Source organism: Thalassophryne amazonica, chromosome 1 (assembly GCF_902500255.1).
Source record: "Thalassophryne amazonica chromosome 1, fThaAma1.1, whole genome shotgun sequence".
NCBI classification, from domain to species: domain Eukaryota; kingdom Metazoa; phylum Chordata; class Actinopteri; order Batrachoidiformes; family Batrachoididae; genus Thalassophryne; species Thalassophryne amazonica.
In genome coordinates, this window is record NC_047103.1 from 127,715,481 (window position 1) to 127,735,411 (window position 19,931).

A 19,931-nucleotide genomic window follows, 5' to 3' on the forward strand; every position below is an offset into this window, starting at 1 on the left:
TCATCGCCTTCTCACATCCAAACTAAGTGGTAGGCATTGAGTAGGTCAAGATTAGTAAAAAACTTGGCCCCTTCCAATAATTCAAAAGCCAAGGTAAGCAACAGAAGGGGATATTTGTTCTTAATGGTGACGTTGGTTAGTCCCCAGTAATCAAGACATGGATGAAACGATTTGTTTTTCTTTTCAATGAAGAAAAAACTGGCGTCAGCTGTGCTAGGATGAAGGATGAGACCCACAGCAAGGGATTCCTGGATATACTCTTCCATGACCAAACCTTCAGGGCCCGATAAAGAGTTAAAGAGTTTTCCCCACGGGGGACTAGAACTGGTAACAAATCAATCGGGCAGTCATAACCGCAATGCGGTAGTAGTGTCTTATCCTTGGCTTTGCTGAATACATCAGCTAAATCATGGTAACAGGACAGAATTCCAGTTAGATCAGGATCAGTAGTGGCTGGGGGGGGGGGGTCCTTTGGTTAAATAAACATGTATTCCTAAAACGTGGTCCAGAGGAAATTATACAGCCATTGGCCCAGAAAAAGATAGGACTGTGCTGTGTAAGCCAGGGGTGCCCCAGGAGAGCCTGGTGAGTCATATGACTGAAAATATGAAAACTAATGGTTTCAGAGTGCTCCTTAGAAAATTTTAACTGCACTGACTGAGTTCTGTGAGTGATTTTCCCCAAATTACTGCCATCCAGAAATGGTGCATTCTAAGGTTCAGAGCCCTACAAGAGAAGAATGGAGTAAATTAGTGTCGGAACCGGAGTCAATAAAAACAGGCAGCACAACAGAATGACCATCAGAAGTGAGCTCAGCTTTGAGTTTTTACATGGAGAAAAAATTTGGTTTTGACTCTCCCGGACAGCTGGCTTATTTTGTGGAGGAGCACCCCTGACCTGGCAACAAGCGATCTGATGTCCATGGACACAGCAGAAGCAGCGAACCTCTTGCTGACATCAACAGCACTCCTCAGCTGAGAACCGCGTGCGACCCAGCTGCATAGGCTCATCTTCTTCATTCCTCTATCCGGAGGGGCCTGTATCACCTGATTGAGCAAGGAGCGAAGCATCAGAACAGCGGCCATGGGCTTGAGACCGTGGGTCATTGTGCTATGCCCAATCACGGTGCCGGTCAATCAGCCATCTGTCGATTATTATGGCCACAGCGATGAGAGCGTCAAGATCCCCCGGGAGATCAGTGATGACCACCTGATCCTTTACTTCTTCAGCGAGTCCTTGGATGAAAGCTTTGACTAATGCCGCGGTGTTCCACCCACTGCTAGTGGCTAGGATGCGGAAGTCAATAGCGTAGTCCGTCACCCGCTGTCTGCCTTGTCTGAGATGCATGAGTGACCGAGCTGCTTCACGGCCAGGTGAAGTGTGTTGAAACACCTGCTTCAAAGCGGAGGTAAAGCTCTGGAGTGTTTGGAATGCTTATGATCGACGATTCCATTCAGCGGTGGCTCAGGATGCTGCTCTTCCAGTCAGGTGAGATATCATAAACTCTATCTTCGTCTGATCAGATGGAAATGTAGAGTTATGAACAGTTGCACATTACCTGACTCCCCGAAGAAGCTTTCGGGTCGGGAGAGCTGGTTGCACATTACTGGGTTGAAGCTGGGTGACAGTGTCTCTGTAGACAAACCCGGAAGTGGGTTAGCAATAGCTTTGGCTCTGGGCGTCTGCAGGAGCAGTGCTTCCATACGACTCTGGAGCTGATGCCTGGACAGTTCACTGAGGCCTGGTACGAGAGTCGATAGTTTGTCCTCATGCTGCGTCAGTTGTTGGGCTTGAGCACACAGCATCAGATGAATCCGCTGTGTCCATTGTTGGAAAGATTGTTCTGACAGGTGTGATGTCACCAGGAGGTTGGACACAAATGCAGGATTCAGGATTCAACTTAGTAAAGTTTAATGCAAGCGTGAGCCGGTACACAAAAAGGCAGTCCAGAAATACCAACAGTAGCCAAAGCATGATGCAGAGACAGAATCCAAAATCAGATAAACAGGTTGATATACTGTACGGTAAGCAAAAAACAGGACTAGGAAACTCTGAGGACAAACGCTTGAAAGTGGCAGAAGGCTCAACAATCTCACAAATGACAGAGGGAGAAGGTGTGATTAATAAAGGGAACATGATCAAGAGAAAATGCACCACAGGTGTGTGAGGAAAGTTTCAGAATGAGGCATGGCATGCAGGTAGGCAGGGCAGAAGGGACACACCAAACACACAACACGACACATAATTTTTTTTTTTTTTCTGTGCTGATATGCCGACTTGCATGCCACAAATGCCACCAGTATGCTCTGAGCAGAGATGGGACATTTGACCCAGCATGCATTTGGAGTGCACCTATAAATAGAAATATAGACTCACGATCATCATCCATTTGTGCACACTAAGGTTGACACTCCTTAAAGTATATATCTCCCCATTGAATAAATATATATATATATATATATATATATATATATATATATATATATATAGTTCTGTTACATCCAGGAAAATGGAATTAGTGTGTATATAGCGATGAGGTTGGGGGGATGCGTGGCATCATGATAGTGGTTCCACATTATGATGTCGGTCAGCTATCACGGCCCCTTCACAGAAGTTTGGTAAAAGAAACAGAGTGCGGAAAAAACAATTTGGTGAACCGCGAAAAATTCCACCCACATTCAGGAGGCTCACACGGTCGGACAGGTGTCAACAATCCCACGGCAACAATTTTGTGTATGCTCGTGTGTCCGTGAATGAACACAGTGTGAGGACATACATCGCACTCACACAGCAGCAGTGATTACACTCACTCACTCACTCATCTTCAACCGCTTATCTGGGATCAGGTCACGGGGCAACAGGTGTAGCAGGGGACCCCAGGCCACATTGCCATCTCTGACTGGGGGATCCTGAGGTGTTCCCAGGCCAGTGTGGAGATATAATCTCTCCACCTAGTCCTAGGTCTTCCCCGGGGTGTCCTCCTAGATGGACGTGCCTCGAACACCTCCCAGGGAGGTGCCCAGGGGCATCCTTACCAGATGACCAAGCCACCTCAGCTGGCTCCTTTCAACATGAAGGAGCAGTGGCTCTACTCTGCTCTCTGCTCCCCATGGATGACCAAGCTTCTCACCTTATCTCTAAGGGAGAGACCAGCCACCCTCCTAAGGAAGCCCATTTCAGCCGCTTGTACCTGCAATCTAGTTCTTTCGTTCATGACCCAACCCTTATGACCACAGGTGAGAGTGGGAACGAAGCTTGACCAGTAGCTCGAGAGCTTTGCCTTTTGGCTCAGCTCCCTTTTCATCACAACAGTACGGTACAGTGAGTGCAGTGCTGCCCCTGCTGCACTGATTTTCTGGCCAATCTCACGCTCCATTGTCCCCTCACTCATGAATAAGACCCTGAGGTACTTGAACTCCTTCACTTGGAGCAAGACTGCATTCCCTACCCGGAGTAGGCAATCCATCGGTTTTCTGCTGAGAACCATGGCCACAGATTTAGAGCAGTGATTACATGCTGGACATGTTATTTATGCTGTGCATAAATCAACGGAAATGTGTAAGCACAAAATAATGTGAGTGCACAGAACATCATAATAATGAATGTACTGTTTAAATGTAAGACAGTCATTTTACTGGCCATGATTCTGTTCTCACTGTAAATACAAAAAATACACACACACACACACAAAAAAAACACAACCGCATTTTTAATATTTAATTCCTGTTATAAGGAGTGGACAATACAAGAATTATCCTCCTCCTAGATGTACACAAGGAAGCAATGAACTGACATGGATGACTTTTTCTTCCTTTTATTTTTTTATATGAATGACCTGATGCGTTCATATCATAGCCACATCAGCTGGCTCTGTGTGTCTCTCTGTCCAGTGCACACTGAAGTACTGGGGACCATGTTGCAAAGGTGATATGTGGTTTTATCTATTACAATATAGCCCACCGATGCATGTGCCTCACAGTGGCATCTCGTTAGGTATATTCTGCATGGCACAATATGTGTTTTCCAGCTGTGTAGCAATGACACAGCTGTCACTTGCATCTTTGAGTGCATGCTCATCACTGTACACGCTGAGACATGGTTGGGGTGATCCAGTTAGTTTTCATTTTTCCCCATGTCATCATCGTTTGCAGACACATGTGCAGCACTGTACCTTGCACATGGGTGATTGCAGCACAAGTGACAGTATGTGTTCCACAGCTTTGCATTGCACTGACACGGGGGCTGCGATGCGGAGCGGTGCACACTGCACGACCGCAGCGCTGGCCATGGCCGGTGGTCAGCGCCCTCCCTGCTTGATTACAAATGTCATCCAACCCATGACGTGATTACATGTCAACCATGGTCCCCTGACAAATGCATAACTGTAGTGCATGTGTGCGCGTGTGACCATGTCAATTAATACATGATCGACACGTGACAAGCCCACCTTCCCATTGCAGCGTGCTCACATAGATGGGCTGACGGCTACAGCTTGTGGGGCAATTGAGCTGGCCATGCTGATTATTCTGTGAGGCTGTCAGTCAGGCTGTCACATGACAGACGGACCGTGTGGATGTTGCAATTGCGTGTCATGTGACATGCCTGTCCATTTGGATTGTGCACTGGCACTGTGACATGCAACCGGGCTACGGGCTGCATTCTTATTTTCATCTCTGTTGTTGTGGTGTGGATTTGTGATATGCCATGATGTTCCACAACTGTCAGCTGTTCCAACATGGACATGACAGCCATCCAGCTGTGCAGGCTTTGCTGATCACGATCATACTACACTGCAGCCACCGTCCGCAATCTCAGCCGCACCTTGACTATAGGCTCATAGTGTGTGTGTGGGGTGGGACGACACACTCACACGCCATCTATGTTGTGGGAGGTGGTTCACACCTCACATACTCACATGCCTTTTGTGGTGATGATAGGGCACACGCACACTCACATGCCATTTGTGTGGCAGGGGAGTGGGCACACTCACACCATTTGTGTTGCTCAGTAACACACTCATGGGGCACTTAGAAAATGTGGGATCATTCACACAGCCAGCTTGAAAGTGGTCACCTGCTCTCTACTTTTGTGCTGGCAGTGTGATTAGCCCCAGGTTTTCTAAGATTGCAAGTGGATGTTTGTGGGTGGCACCTGGACTCCAGTCAAGAGTGGGTCAAATGGCCATTTGTCCAGCATTTGCCGACATTCAGTCACTGGTGTGAAGACTGCGTCGACTGCACCATTTGGCCATGGTTTGACATGGCTGATCATTTCGTGCAGCTTCTCAGCCGCGGCATGATATGTCCAACCTGCATACGACCTGCAAACACGATCAGATGGCAGTGCAACCTCATCTGGCCAGCCATTCAAATGGGTTTCAGGCGTGAGCGGCACGGAAATTGAGAATGCATGTGCCGTGCCCGAATTGAAGTGGCAACTGCTGTACGAGGCATTCGAGTGTGGCTCTGAATTTCCATGAATGCCATTCCAATCCTCCTTTGTGTGCCATTCTGCCTCAGTTGTGTTATGTGTGAAGGTTGCCATCAGCAAAGGTTGATGAAATCTTTCAATTACCCAACCCAAATGATAAGCAAATCAAAAGGGACTACACCTTTGAATTCAGGAAGAGAATTTAAAAATACATATATTTGTTTACTTTTAATCTAAATTTGTGGTTTTGAGCAGAATTTATTTGGGGAAAGAAACAGCTTATGAAAGAACATTTAGGAAGCTTTCTTGTCTTTTTCCTATGGGATTACTTTATTTCTTTTACAATGAAACTTTGCTGCTTTAAACATTAAAACTAACATTAAAAATGGAGTGGTATTTCCATTTAATGAAGTGTGAAAGGTTTTGTAGATCATTCAGAATTGTGATGTCTGCTGGACTTTAACGTGTGTGCACTGCAGCATCTTTTTTATATTCCACCTTTCTTCATTTTTTCATCTTTTCCTTCATTTACTGGTGAACCTTCTCCTCGTTCCTGTCTTCTCTCTCATGTTTCATTCTCCTCTCATCCTTCCTGCTTTTTGCCTTTCCTGCTTTCTCTTCACACCACTCTGTCGCTCTTCCTCCCTGTCTTCTTCCGGTCCCCACACCATTCTTTCCAACCTTCCAGCCATCATCAGTGGCAGCAATATATTCTGAGCATCTTGCGGTGATCCTCTGTGACTGTGTGACAGATTACACCCACTCACTGCCCACTGGGTTGATCCTGCTTCACAATGGAACCAGATTAATGTTCTCCTTGCAGCGTGATAAGCCTCCTTTTGTTTGTCTACCCATCAGAGACATAGTGTGTGTTCTTTTATGTGAGTTTTTGTGTTTTGTGGAAGCAATAGTCACCGTGCCCATTGTTTTGTGTGTGCTTTTGAAAGCAGCTTGGGTGTTTTCTTTGCGGCGCATATGTCTGCGTGTCAGGTGACTGCGAGCAGCTCGGAGCTGACTTTGTTTGTCGTCTGTAACGGGGAAGAGCTACTGATGCAGGGAAATGAGACATGGGTGTATGTGAGTATCGGAAAAGACAGATGGCAACGCAAAATGTCTCTGTCATGTGTTTTGTTATTTTAACTAGAAGGCACTGTTGTGGGAATCTTAAATTTGATGTTGTTTTTCCAATTGACATTGATGAACTTTCAAGGTATTATTCAATTAACTCCATTCTATTTATGGCCGTTGTGAGACCACACTCTGGATAACACATAAATATATACAGACCAGGCATGGGACCACAGGATTTGGCCTTGACAGGCCGGCTGAAGTGAAGAGTTAAACCAGCCCCAAATCAGAATAAGTTAGGATTGAAAGAAAAGGCAAATAAAAAAGGAAATACACACTGATTGTTGCATTTGCTTTGACTTCTGTTTCACTGCAGATAGTATGAACCTAAGGTATTCCATATTTTGTGTGGTCAGCTTCATTTCATTTATTAATGTACATCCATTCTTGCATTTCTGCAATATATTCCTTTTTTTTTTTTTTAAAGAGACTGGGCAATTTAGGGCTAGTATTGAGGTAAGGTAAATAAATAATAATGTAATTTCAGCAGGTGAGGTTAACAGGTGATTGTAATCATGATTTTGTACAAAAGCCTCCGTCTTTGAGGAGCAAAGATGGGCTAGCAACAGGTTAGCAACAACTATGTTTAAAGACTGTTCCTCAAAGAAAGAGTTGAAGGGATGTGCATATTTCTCCCTCCACAGTGCAAAATATCATTCAACGTTTCCAGGAATCTGGAGGAATTTCAGTGTGTAAAGGGTAAGGGCACAAGCCTTAGCTGAATGCCCGTGATTTCTGATCCCTGAGATGGCACAGCATCAAGAACCACCATTCATCAATAGCTGATATAACTACAGGAGCAAAGGAATAGGCCTGTCTGCATGCTGACCTGTCCCCCATAGAGAATGTGTGGAGAGTTTTCAAATGAAAATCCAACAATGATGACATGAAAAGTACAGCATTATACTTTCTGGATGCACTGTATTTATTGAGGCCAAAACATGGCAAATTAAGGCTTAAAACTGATCTAACTGACCCAGGAGCCACATGACCGAATAAGCTTCTTGGCTTCTTGATATAAGGCCTTGGGTCTCAAAATTGAAATTATGTAGATGCATGTTTACATTTGGCCACTTGCAAAGAGTGCTGCTTTAAAATGCCCCTGAGATAAAACTATTACCTTTGCAAGAGTCAAACAGCTTAATGTCAGAGGTTCCCCCATCAGATGGAGTCACATTTTAAGGAGTGCAGAGGTCCAAGTACGTAAATGCCAAGAGAGTAGCATGCGTATATAATCTGACAATATCAATGTCACACTTTGAAACATGAGGAGATAAATCCTGGACATGGGCGCCCAAATGTTGTTTCACGTCTTGGCTTCCTTTTTTTCCTCAGATAAAAGTGACATGTTTGCCATATGAATTTCATCTTGTTCATTGTCTAATGGCTGAAAACCAATAATTCATGTGGCGCATGCTTCTCGCACACTGCCAATGGCGTTTCCTGCATGAGTTAGCGAAGCAAACAGCGATCTCCTGATTTGTCTCAGCAAGCATGTGCACAAATGTGTGAGAAATAAGTAATAAGGGAAAACAGAGTGTTTAATGAGAAAGTGTATTCATGGCCCAACAATTGCTGGGGTAATGGAGCACATCACCACTGGGAAGGTTGTTATCAGTCTTTGTATAAATATTTAAGTTCTCTGTCTATGCATCCAGAAAGTATTCACAGCATTTCACTTTTTTCACATTGTGTTTATAAATTCATTTTTTTAATTAAAAGTTGTACTCACAACACCCCATAATGACAACATGAAAAAACTTTTTTTTTTTTTTTTTGCAAATTCATTAAAGGTAAAAACTAAGAAATCATGTGTACTTAAGTATTCACACCCTTTGACCAAAACTTTATTGATGCACCTTTGGCAGCAATTACAGCCTCAAGTCTTCTTGAATATGATGCCACAAGCTTAGTGCACCTATCTTTGGGCAGTTTTGTCCATTCCTCTTTGCAACACCTCTCAAGGTCCATCAGGTTGGATGGGGAGCATCAGTGCAGATCCATTTTCAGATCTCTCCAGAGATGTTCAATCAGATTCAGGTCTGGGCTCTGGCTGGGTCACTCAAGGACATTCACAGAGTTGTCCTGAAGTCACTCCTTTGATATCTTGGTTGTGTGCTTTGGGTCATTGTCCTGCTGAAAGATGAACCCTCTCCCCAGTCTGAGGTCAGGAGCACTCTGAAAAAAATAATTTCTTCTATTTTGGAATAAGGCTATATGGAAAAAGTGAAGTGCTGTGAATATGTACTTTCTACATGCACTGTACAAACTAAGACATGGAAGAGTGCTGAAAGCGGAGCAGCGTTTCCATCACTTCTGCATGTTCAAGGGACAAAGACGAGGGTCAGAGAGGCTCGGGGTTATATTTAGAGTCTTGATCCCACTCCATCAGATTTGCATCACCTGCAAGTACACACGCCCTGTGTACAAATGTGGTCTCTCTCTCTCTCTCTCTCTCTCTCTCTCTCTCACGCACAAACACACGCACCCATACACACATGCACACACACAGAGACTTAAGATGTAATTGTTGAGTTTACATCACAGCCCGCCCACTTTAAGTAATTAATCCTGCAGGAAGTCCAGCAACAGACAGCGAGAAGCAGCACTTGAGTTGTTGCCAGGCACCCGATGCTTCACTGACTATAGCACCAGAAGGTTATCGCTTATTAACAGTGTTACTGGTAACGGTGGCATTGACGTGATGACTCACACACAGATGAGATGAGAGAGAAACACAAAGGTACAAGAGGGTACATGTAAGAATGTGTGCTTGATGCTGATTGGGTAGACGGTCACATCCTGACTTTGGAATGAAAAGATACAGACGAGATTTGTAAGAGTTGTATTTTATTTTATTTATTGGCACTACAAATATTTTGGTTCTAGGAGGTTTTATTTATTTAAATTTTATGTCATGGTATTTTGAAATTACTTGAAAATGTTTTTATTTAGAGCTTCACATAATTAATGTTACTGATTAATGTTTTCAATTAGGATGTGAGGAATGAATTCATCATTTAGTTTATAAAATGCCTCTCAGAATCCAAGAACATATGTTCAGATGAGTTACTTCTTCTGACCAAACATCCACCATCTAAATATATTCAGATGGTTGACCAGTTTAGATCAGGTTTGTTTGTTGCTGCTTTTGAAAAGGCTTAAAACTACCAAACTGATAACATGATTAAAAGCACTTTAAAACTAACCTTCAGTTGAAGCCATATGTTTACATACACCTTAGAGAAAACCTTTCAAACTAAAATTTCCATACATTTAATGCAACAAACATGTAAAATTAGCTAGACTGCCTACTTAATTTCCAGATGAAGTTATTGAAATAAATAATAGTTCATCCATCTATTATCTATCTATCCATCTATTATCTACACCCACTTACTCTAGTTGAAGGACACGGGGCTGGAGCCTATCTAGTTATTAAGCTCTGATGTAACGCATCACATGATAAATCTGTTTCCGGGTCCAAAAACCTGCAACTTTACAATTAAACTTATGTCTGTATGATCCTTTTACGGATCTACAGTTTAAGTTTAGTTTATGTTTACAGTGTGCACATACCTGCGTCCCTCCCTTCTCTGCCTCTGTTAACCGCATTCATCTGTTTCTAAGGTAAGAACACTTTTACTTTATATATTTTATTATGCACAGGTAAAATATACGTCTGTTTGTTAATAAAATATATATATATTTTTTTCATAATTTAGAGTGATTTGGGGATGTTTTACAAGGCTGGAATGGATTAAAATTATTTTAGTTATTTTCAATGGGGGAAATTCATTTGAAATATGAGCAGATTGGCTTACGAGCTTGGTCATGGAACAAATTAAACTCATAAATCAAGGTTCCACTGTACTACTGAAATGTAATTTTTTTTATGCTTTTCATCACGATAATAATAGACTGCATCCATGAGACCCTGAAAACTTGCTAAAACAAATATTACCGATGATCCGTGTCTGCTACGTTTAACCGGTGTGGAATTTAATAAACGTAAACCGAATTTCATACATCTTATATATATTACTCTGGAATAAAGAGGACAAACAGTGTTGTAAAGGACAATAAACAGGACTTTAAAGTGCAAACTTCACTTTCCCCCTAAGTGACATGAACAGGAAGCTCACAGCAACTCCCATTGAAAATAAGGGAGAAATGACCTGAGTTTCTTTTTACAAAAAACAAACGCAATAACAATGTCTAAAAACCCAGTTAATATATCCAGGAGTGTTTTAGGCACAAAGAGTATATACAAAGAGTTTTAAGTTGCGACATTAATGCTGTTGTCCGTGTGCAGCGGTTTGAGTGCAGCCTGATCAGAGTGTCTCAGTACAGTTCTCAGTGTTAATGACAGCACACCTTTTTTGTTTGGACCTGGAAGTTGAAAATCACATGATGCGTTACATCACACTTAACAACTGGGTCCCAGCAGTCATAGGGTGAGAGGCAGGGTACACCCTGGATAGGATGTCAGTCTATCACAGGGACACATATCCACAGACAAAGACATTCACACCCCCCATGCGCACCTACGGTCCATTTAAAGTTTTGAATTCACCTAATCTGCATGTCTGTGGATATGGAAGGAAGCCGGAACACCCCGAGGAACAACATGCAAACACGAGGAGAACACGCAAACTCCATACACAAAGGCGACAGGTGGGAATCGAACCCATGACCTTCTTGCGGTGAGGCAACAGTGCTAACCATGATAATAGTTATGAAAACGTTCTTTTTTTTTTCTTTTGTTTTGTTTTTATCAGTTTGTCAGGTTTTTCAGTGGGTCTAAGGTTTACATACACCAAGATTGTTTGTTGGAACAGAATGAAAGACTCAAGAAAGAAAAAGAAAAAAAGATTCAAGAAATGTACGTGGGCTGTCAATAAAGTAACGGTCCTTTTTATTTTTTTCAAAAACTATATGGATTTCATTCATATGTTTTTACGTCAGACATGCTTGAACCCTCGTGCGCATGCGTGAGTTTTTCCACGCCTGTCAGTGACGTCATTCGCCTGTGAGCACTCCTTGTGGGAGGAGTCGTCCAGCTCCTCGTCGGAATTCCTTTGTCTGAGAAGTTGCTGAGAGACTGGCGCTTTGTTTGATCAAAATTTTTTCTAAACCTATGAGACACATCGAAGTGGACACGGTTCGAAAAATTAAGCTGGTTTTCAGTGAAAATTTTAACGGCTGATGAGAGATTTTGAGGTGATTCTGTCGCTTTAAGGACTTCCCACGGTGCGAGACGTCGCTCAGCGCTCTCAGCCGCCGTCGTCAGCCTGTTCAAGCTGAAAACCTCCACATTTCAGGCTCTATTGATCCAGGACGTCGTGACAGAACAGAGAAGTTTCAGAAGAAGTCGGTTTCAGCATTTTATCCGGATATTCCACTGTTAAAGGAGATTTTTTAATGAAAGACGTGCGGACGGATCCGCGCGTCGGGACGCAGCCGACGCGGTGCGGCGGCACAGGAAAAACACCTCCGTGTTGATAACCATTTGTAAAATCCAGGCGGCTTTTGATGGCTTTCAGTGGAGTGAGTATATGAGAAATTGTTTAACAGGCAGGACATGTTCCAACTTGTCCTTAAGGCTTTCAACAGAGGTGTTTTTCCTGTGGCGGAGTGTCGCGGCGGCTGCGTCCCGACGCGCGGACCCGTCCGCACGTCTTTCATTAAAAAAATCTCCTTTAACAGTGGAATATCCGGATAAAATGCTGAAACCGACTTCTTCTGAAACTTCTCTGTTCTCTCACGACGTCCTGGATCAACAGAGCCTGAAATGTGGAGGTTTTAAGCTTGAACAGGCTGACGACGGCGGCTGAGAGCGCTGAGCGACGTCTCGTACTGTGGGAAGTCCTTAAAGCGACAGAATCACCTCAAAATCTCTCATCAGCCGTTAAAATTTTCACTGAAAACCAGCTTAATTTTTCGAACCGTGTCCACTTCGATGTGTCTCACAGGTTTAGAAAAAATTTTGATCAAACAAAGCGCCAGTCTCTCAGCAACTTCTCAGACAAAGGAATTCCGACAAGGGGCTGGACGACTCCTCCCACAAGGAGTGCTCACAGGCGAATGACGTCACCGACAGGCGTGGAAAAACTCACGCATGTGCACGAGGGTTCAAGCATGTCTGACCTAAAAACATATGAATGAAATCCATATAGTTCTTGAAAAAAATAAAAAGGACCTATACTTTATTGACAGCCCTCGTATTTAATTAATTCTAAAAAGCTTTTGAATAAATACTTGGAATAAGTAGGGGCTCATTGGGGTATCTGGGGCTGTGTTTGAAGTCCTACTTGATGAATCAGAACCTTACTGTTTAAAAGTGGGGGGACATAAAGATTAAGCCAAGGTATCTGGAACCAGGTTTTTCGATTTTCACAAATCAGGTACCTCCGAAGGAACCACCTTGAAAGGATTCAGGATGCCATGAGCAACTGTGTTGTTTGTAAAATATAAAAAGCTATTTTGGGACAGTCCAGACTTCATTATTGAGGAAATATGTCCAAATTAACACCCAACACTGAACACATTTTGGTTTGAAAGGTACAACAGAATCACAGGATCAGAACAAATGAGATCTGGCAGAGTTGTGTGTATCAAGTAAAAATATGTGCCATAATCCATCATAGAGCCCCGACAGTCAACAACAATTCAACTATATGAGCACAAAACACAACACAAAAGTAACACAAAACAGAGCAACACAACACATCCAAATATTTGTGAATCAGGAAACCATGATTTTTGTTGCTCAAAATCTGCATTGCCTCAGTACACCCAGTTGTAAATCGGGTACTGGCCCTGTCTAAGGGATTAATCTGTGATGGACTGGATGTCCAAGGGGAGTACTAGATTCTCAGCTGCTTCATGCTAAAGAATCTAGGTATAAGCACGAGTACCAGTCGTCTCAGGGCCTGTAGGGAACTTACTTTTTCTATTAGAAATTACAGGCCTTGCACCATTTATCAATTTCTTATTTTCAAACGTCAGTGCCTATATCCATCTGGTGCAACGCACACACAGGGCAATGCAAGTGTAAATGGTAGTTTCCACCCAAAGTCCAGACATAAAATCCTATGTTTACTGAAATATTTTATTGTTTTAGTAGCACTGTTAAACCTAAAAATGTCTGAACTTGATGGCAGCTCATTTTCTAGAACCATTTCTTTCAGTCTGCACAAAGGTACAGACTTCTTTGTATTTTCAGGAACCTTACTTTTATGTGTTACACTGAGGCAGACATTGCTCAAAAATGCCCAAAAGCTGTCTTGCACCTGCCTGCCGCATTTTTGTCTTCATCTGCTTCAGTCATACACTCACACTCTTGCACCTGCCTGTTTCATCTTTGTCTCTGTCTGCCCTCATCGATCTCTCTCTCTTGCAACTCTTCCCTCCTCTTGGATTCACCTGACCATGCCTCCCTTCTAGAACATTCTTCCACACGTGCAAATTGTTCCCCTAATTACATCACCTGTGTATTTAAGCCCTACACTTTGAACACTCCCCTGCCAGTTTGTGCGATCTTTGTATCCTCATCCCAGCCTCTAGTCATTGTCTTGTTTTTGCCTCATTGTGTTTTCCAGACCTTGTTTTTGCCTCAGCCCATGTTACAATTTCTCTCCGTGTTTTGAACCCAGCCTGTCTTTCAACCATGTTTTTGCCTACCACTTACCTGTACCTCTGCTTCACTGCCTGCCTTCCCATGTACCGTACCCCAGCCTGTTTGAATGATAAAGATTTTTTTTTTACCTCTAGCACCTTGTCTTGAAGTCTGCATTCGAGCCATGACACATTGCAAACAGTAGGAACCAAAGATACGAGGTGCACTCCAGACACGTTTTGAGACTTTTCAGGAGAGACGTTTATTTATTTAAAAAAATACAAAACTCTAATCTCTTTCAAAGTAAAATCCATTGACTTCAGTGCACTTGTTGCAGTACTCCAGCCACTTCTTGAGGGCCCCCTGGAAGTCCTCCAAAGTGAAAGAATTGCAGTAAATCACAGTAAAAGTAAGTGTCGCAGCCTCCATATTGTCAGCTTGGGGAACAACCAAAAGTCACAGGGAGCAAGGTCTGGACTATAAGGAGGGTGAGGGACAGTTTTGATGCCCATGTCTGTGAAGTAGGTGATTATCATGATGGAATTTTGGACTGATGTATTGTCCTGGTGCAGGTGTTACTGACCAAGTTGGAAGGGGTCTGACCTTTAGCAACAAAATCTCTTCCTGAACTCCCTCAAAACTGCCACATAGTCTTTGTTCTCTGTCTGGCCAGAGGGAACCCAGTGGATATAGATGATGCCCTTACTATTGAAAAAGGTAATCATCTTGAGCTTCCCGGTGGACTTGCCTGGTCTTTGTGGGTCTGGAGGAGCCACAATGCTTTGATTGGAATTCTGCCTCTTGGCCTCCGGATCATAACAGTAAATCCATCTTTTGTCACAGATCACCAGAGACTCAAGTACTCTTGGATCGGAGGTAATGAGCTCAGCCATCTCTCTCCTGTCACCAATTCATTCTTTCCTTCTGTCACAGAGCACCCGGGGACTAAACTTTGTATCAATTTTGTGCATGTTCAGATCTTCATGGATAGAGTTCTGTGTACAGTTACCACGCCAACTCCAAGCGGCATTCCTATTGTGTTGATAGACAGACAATGGTCCTTATCCAGAATTTTTTCAACCTGCTCTGGCATTCTAATGTCCTTCTCCTTACCACACCTCTCATCATCTCTCACCTCCTCTCTGCGTTCCTTGAATCTCTTGTGCCGGCAAAGACCAAATGCTCAGCTCATACAAGTTAATCTACAAGCAGTCTAGAGCATTTCATAAGTTTCTGTAGCATTTTTGCCCAGTTAAATACAATACTTGATTGCATAGCGAGTTTCCAAATTGTCTTCACATCCCTACTGCATTCTGCAAGCAAGTCAGTTGTGACAAGCAGTGCTTAGCAGGGTGTGTTCAATGGGCCTCTACAACCGTCTCCTTTAACCTGGAATAACAAAAGTCGCCATGTCAGTTTATTAGATGTATAGTAATGATATGCTAAAATTGTTGTGATCTAGGACAGGTATAACTGCCTCTCTCCTTTTTTCAAGTTTTGGGGGTCAGCTTCATTTCATTTGCTAATATACATCCATTCCTGCATTTAAGGCATGCAACTTTAAAACTTTTCAAAGTGGGTGAAATGCTTTTACATTAATGCACAGATTTTTTAAAACACGTGCGTTGTTGACATCTTTGTTTTTTCACAAGCTCCCCAGCGAGCCGAGCCACCTTCGACTGTCAGAGCAGAGCTTCCAGCTGATATTTCTCCATTACTGATTTTGACTTGTGTAGCCCGCAAAAAAAAAACAAAAAAAAAAAACAAGTTACAGTATTTACTGTTAAGGGACTACGTTTGATGAATGACAGAGCTTATTCATTGAGCACATGATCACTCAAGCATCTCAAAACAGCCTTGAATAAATTATTGTGCCTTCACAACAATCGAAAATCGTTACATTTTGAATTTGTCCTTAGAGTGAAATCATTCATCTCCTCTGACACTAAATGCAATGCATACAGAAAAGGAACTGTACTGTATCGTCATACAATGGAAAATACTTTGACATGATTTGCATTTGTAGTTAGTATGTGATAAAACCAAAATGATTATTTAATTTATTGTTTCAGCAATCAGCAGAGAATTAATGTAGTTCTACAGTTTCTCAAATATCAGGATTTGCTTCTGTTTTCTTTTTGATATGAATATGAATGACTGTGTTTGGCATATTGTGGCTGCAGAGTGTGTTTATTTTGGCAGCCATGTTAACAGGTCTTGCATCATACCTGTCACACCTGTCTGCAGGGTCATCTAAAAAAAATTCAATGCTGTGGGAAAAGTTCAATATTTTTTGTGAGGCATGTCAAAAAGTGCATATTTTATACAGTTGCACGCAAATGTTTGGGCACCCCTGATAAGTTTCATGATTTTCCTTTATAAATCATTGGTTGTCTGGATCAGAAATTTCAGTTAAATATATCATATAGCAGACGAGCACACTAATATTTGAGAAGTGAAAAGAAGTTTCTGGTATTTACAGAAAGTGTACAATAATTATTTAAACAAAATTGGGCAGGTGCATAAATTTGGGCACCCTTGTCATTTTATTTATTTGGATACATTTAGCACTAATTATTGGAACACAAAATTGGTTTGGTAAGCACATTGACCATTGACCTCCTTACACAGGTGAATCCAATCATGAGAAAGGGTATTTAATTTGGCCGTTTGTAAAAGTTTCCCCTCTTTGCATCTCTTGTAATGAGTGGCAAAATGGGAGCCTCTAAACAACTCTCAAATGACCTGAAAAGAAAAACTGTTCAACATCATGGTTTAGGGGAAGGATACAAAAAGCTATCTCAGAGATTTCAGCTGTCAGCTTCCACTGTGAGGACATAGTGAGGAAATGGAAGACTGCACGTACAGTACTAGTTAAGGCCAGAAGTGGCAGGCCAAGAAAAATCTCAACAAAGCTGTGCTTCATACGAGTAAGTTGTAACCTTCTCAACCCCCCTGAGCAAGCACACAGGCGACAGTGGTAAGGAAAAACTAATTCTGATAGCATTGAGGAAGAAACCTTAAGCAGACCAGACTGAGACGGATGACCCACTGTCTATGCCATTCTAACAGTTACAAGGTTTTTATAATCTATAATTTTATGCTTTGTTGGGGGGGGTGGGGGGGGTCCTTTTGCATGAATTACTGCATTAGTGTAGTGTGGAGGCGAACAGCCTGTTGCACTAATGAGGTGTTATGGAAGTCCAGGTTGCTTTGATAATTCACTTCATCTGTGTAGTTGGATCTCTTGTCTATCTTCCTCTTGACAATATGGCATATTGTCTATGGAGTCAATCAACCACAGTAATACCATGGTCAGCAAACCAGTTACTAGTAGTTTTGGCACAGTGGGCAGGTGCCAGGTCCTACTGGGGAAGCAAATCAACATCTTCATAAAGCTTGTCTGCAAATGGAAGCTTGAAGTGCACCAAAATTTCTTGCTAGACAATGGACTAACAGCAGCAGATGACCTGGCATCTCAAATCATCACTGACGACTGTGGAAACCTCACACTGGCTTTCAGGCAACTTGGATTGTGTGCCTGTACATTTTTCTGCCGGAGTCTGGGACCTTGACTTACAAATTAATCTGAATGAATGCTTTCATCTTAAAAGAGGACTTTGGACCAACGAGCAACAGTTGTTTCTCTACTGAGCCCATGTAAGACACTTCTGACATTGTCTCTGGTTCAGAAGTGGCTTGACAGTAGGAATGCTGCACTTATGCCTGGTTCACACGGCAAGATAATTATACCGATTTTGGACTCAATCTTCCCCTTCCAACAATCTTAAGGACGCCCTGACTATCGTGATGGCTCTAAAGATAATCTTATCAGATATTTCTGGCGTGTGTGGTATGTTAAGAGTGCTCTAGTCTACCGGGAAGGACGTCAGGATCACTCAGACCGTAAATTAGGGATATTCAACATGTTGGATTGTCTTGGCCCTATATCCCAGTTTATGTGGTGTCCCCTGACCACAAATGAGCATGCAGTCTGCTGAATGTGACATGTAGCCAATCAGAAAGCGAGGTGATGGACGCACAGAATGGAATCCAAAATCAAATCGGCTCTTATGGGGCATCAGAAAGTCTAGTGGTCGCGCCATCTCCACTTCTTTCACAACACCTTTTTCTTTATCTTTTTGTATTTTTTTTTCTCTGTTAGAAATAGTCCACAAACTATCTCCGTTGCTTCTTTACTCTGAAGTCACGTTTAATCTCAAGAGGTTTTGCAAGATTTCCTGTCTGACCTGGGAAAGTTCTTGTATGAAATCTGTTCATGTGTGGTGTGTTGCCTTTACCGTGTGGCTGCACACCACACACTGTACGACCAAAACTGTTCGATCTATGATTTGTTTATCTCCATGTGTATGGTCTCTCAGGTACTGGAAACCTACAGACAATTTTAAAATCTTGCCATGTGAACCAGGCTTTGCAGTGCATCCGGAAAGTATTCACAGCACTTCACTTTTTCCACATTTTGTTATGTTACAGTCTTATTCCAAAATGGAGCAAATTTATTTTTCCCTCAAAAATCTACTCACACCACCCCATAATGCCAACATGAAAAAAGTTTTTTTTTTTTTTTTTTTGCAAATGTATTAAAAATTTTAAAAACTTAAGAAATCACATGCACATATGCATGCACACAAGTATTTACACCCTTTGCTCAATACTTTGATATATGTTGATGCACCTTTGGCAGCAGTTACAGCCTCATGTCTTCTTGAATATGATGCTACAAGATTGGTGCACCTATCTTTGGACAGTTTTGCCCATTTATTTTTGCAGCACCTCTCAAGTTCCATGAGGTTGGATGGGGAGCGTCGGTGCTCAGATCCCTCCAGAGATGTTCAATCAGATTCAAGTCTGGGCTCTGGCTGGGCCACTCAAGGACATTCACAGAGTTGTCCTGAAGCCACTCCTTTGATATCTTGGCTGTGTGCTTAGGGTCACTGTCCATCTGGCCACTCTACCATACAAACAAAAAAAGAAGGAAAATCCGCACACCGGTATTGAGCTTCCCATATCATTTAATTGACTAAAAAAGCAAAGCAACATTTCGACCGTGAGGTCTTCTTCAGGCAACTACATCACTCTACCATACAGGTCTGATTGGTGGATTGCTGCAGAGATGGTTGCCCTTCTGAAAGGTTCTCCTCTCTCCACAAAGGAATGCTGGAGCTCTGACAGAGTGACCATCGGGTTCTTGGTCACCTTGATGACTAAGGCCCTTTTCCCTTGATTGCTCAGTTTAGCCATGCTGCCAGCTCTGGGAAGAGTCTTGGTGGGTCTGAACTTCTCCCATTTATGGCTGATGGAGGCCATTGTGCTCATTGGGACCTTCAAAGGAGCAGAAATGTTTCTGTATCCTTCTCCAGATTTGTGCCTCGAGACGATCCTGTCTGAGTTCTACAGACAATTCCTTTGACTTCATGCTTGGTTTGTGCTCTGACATGCACCGTCAACTGTGGGACCTTATATGTAGACAGGTGTGCGCCTTTCCAAATCATGTCCAGTCAACTGAAATTACCCCAGGTGGTCTCTAATTAACCTGTAGAAACATCTCAGGAATGATCAGTGGAAACATGATGAGCTCAATTTTGTGCTTCATGGCAAAGGCTGTGAATCCTTATGTACATGTAATTTCATGTTTTGTTTCGTTTTTATTAATTTGCAAGTATATATATATATATAATATATATATATATATATATATATATATATATATATTCATTAATTCATTCATCTT

The 19,931-nt window shown here is 42.5% G+C and overlaps 1 protein-coding gene across 1 annotated transcript in view; it reads left to right on the plus strand.

Annotated features, from left to right (window-relative positions):
- dmd (dystrophin) overlaps positions 1 to 19,931 on the plus strand; it is a 1,392,820-nt gene that overhangs the window by 822,611 nt on the left and 550,278 nt on the right. The window lies entirely within an intron of this gene.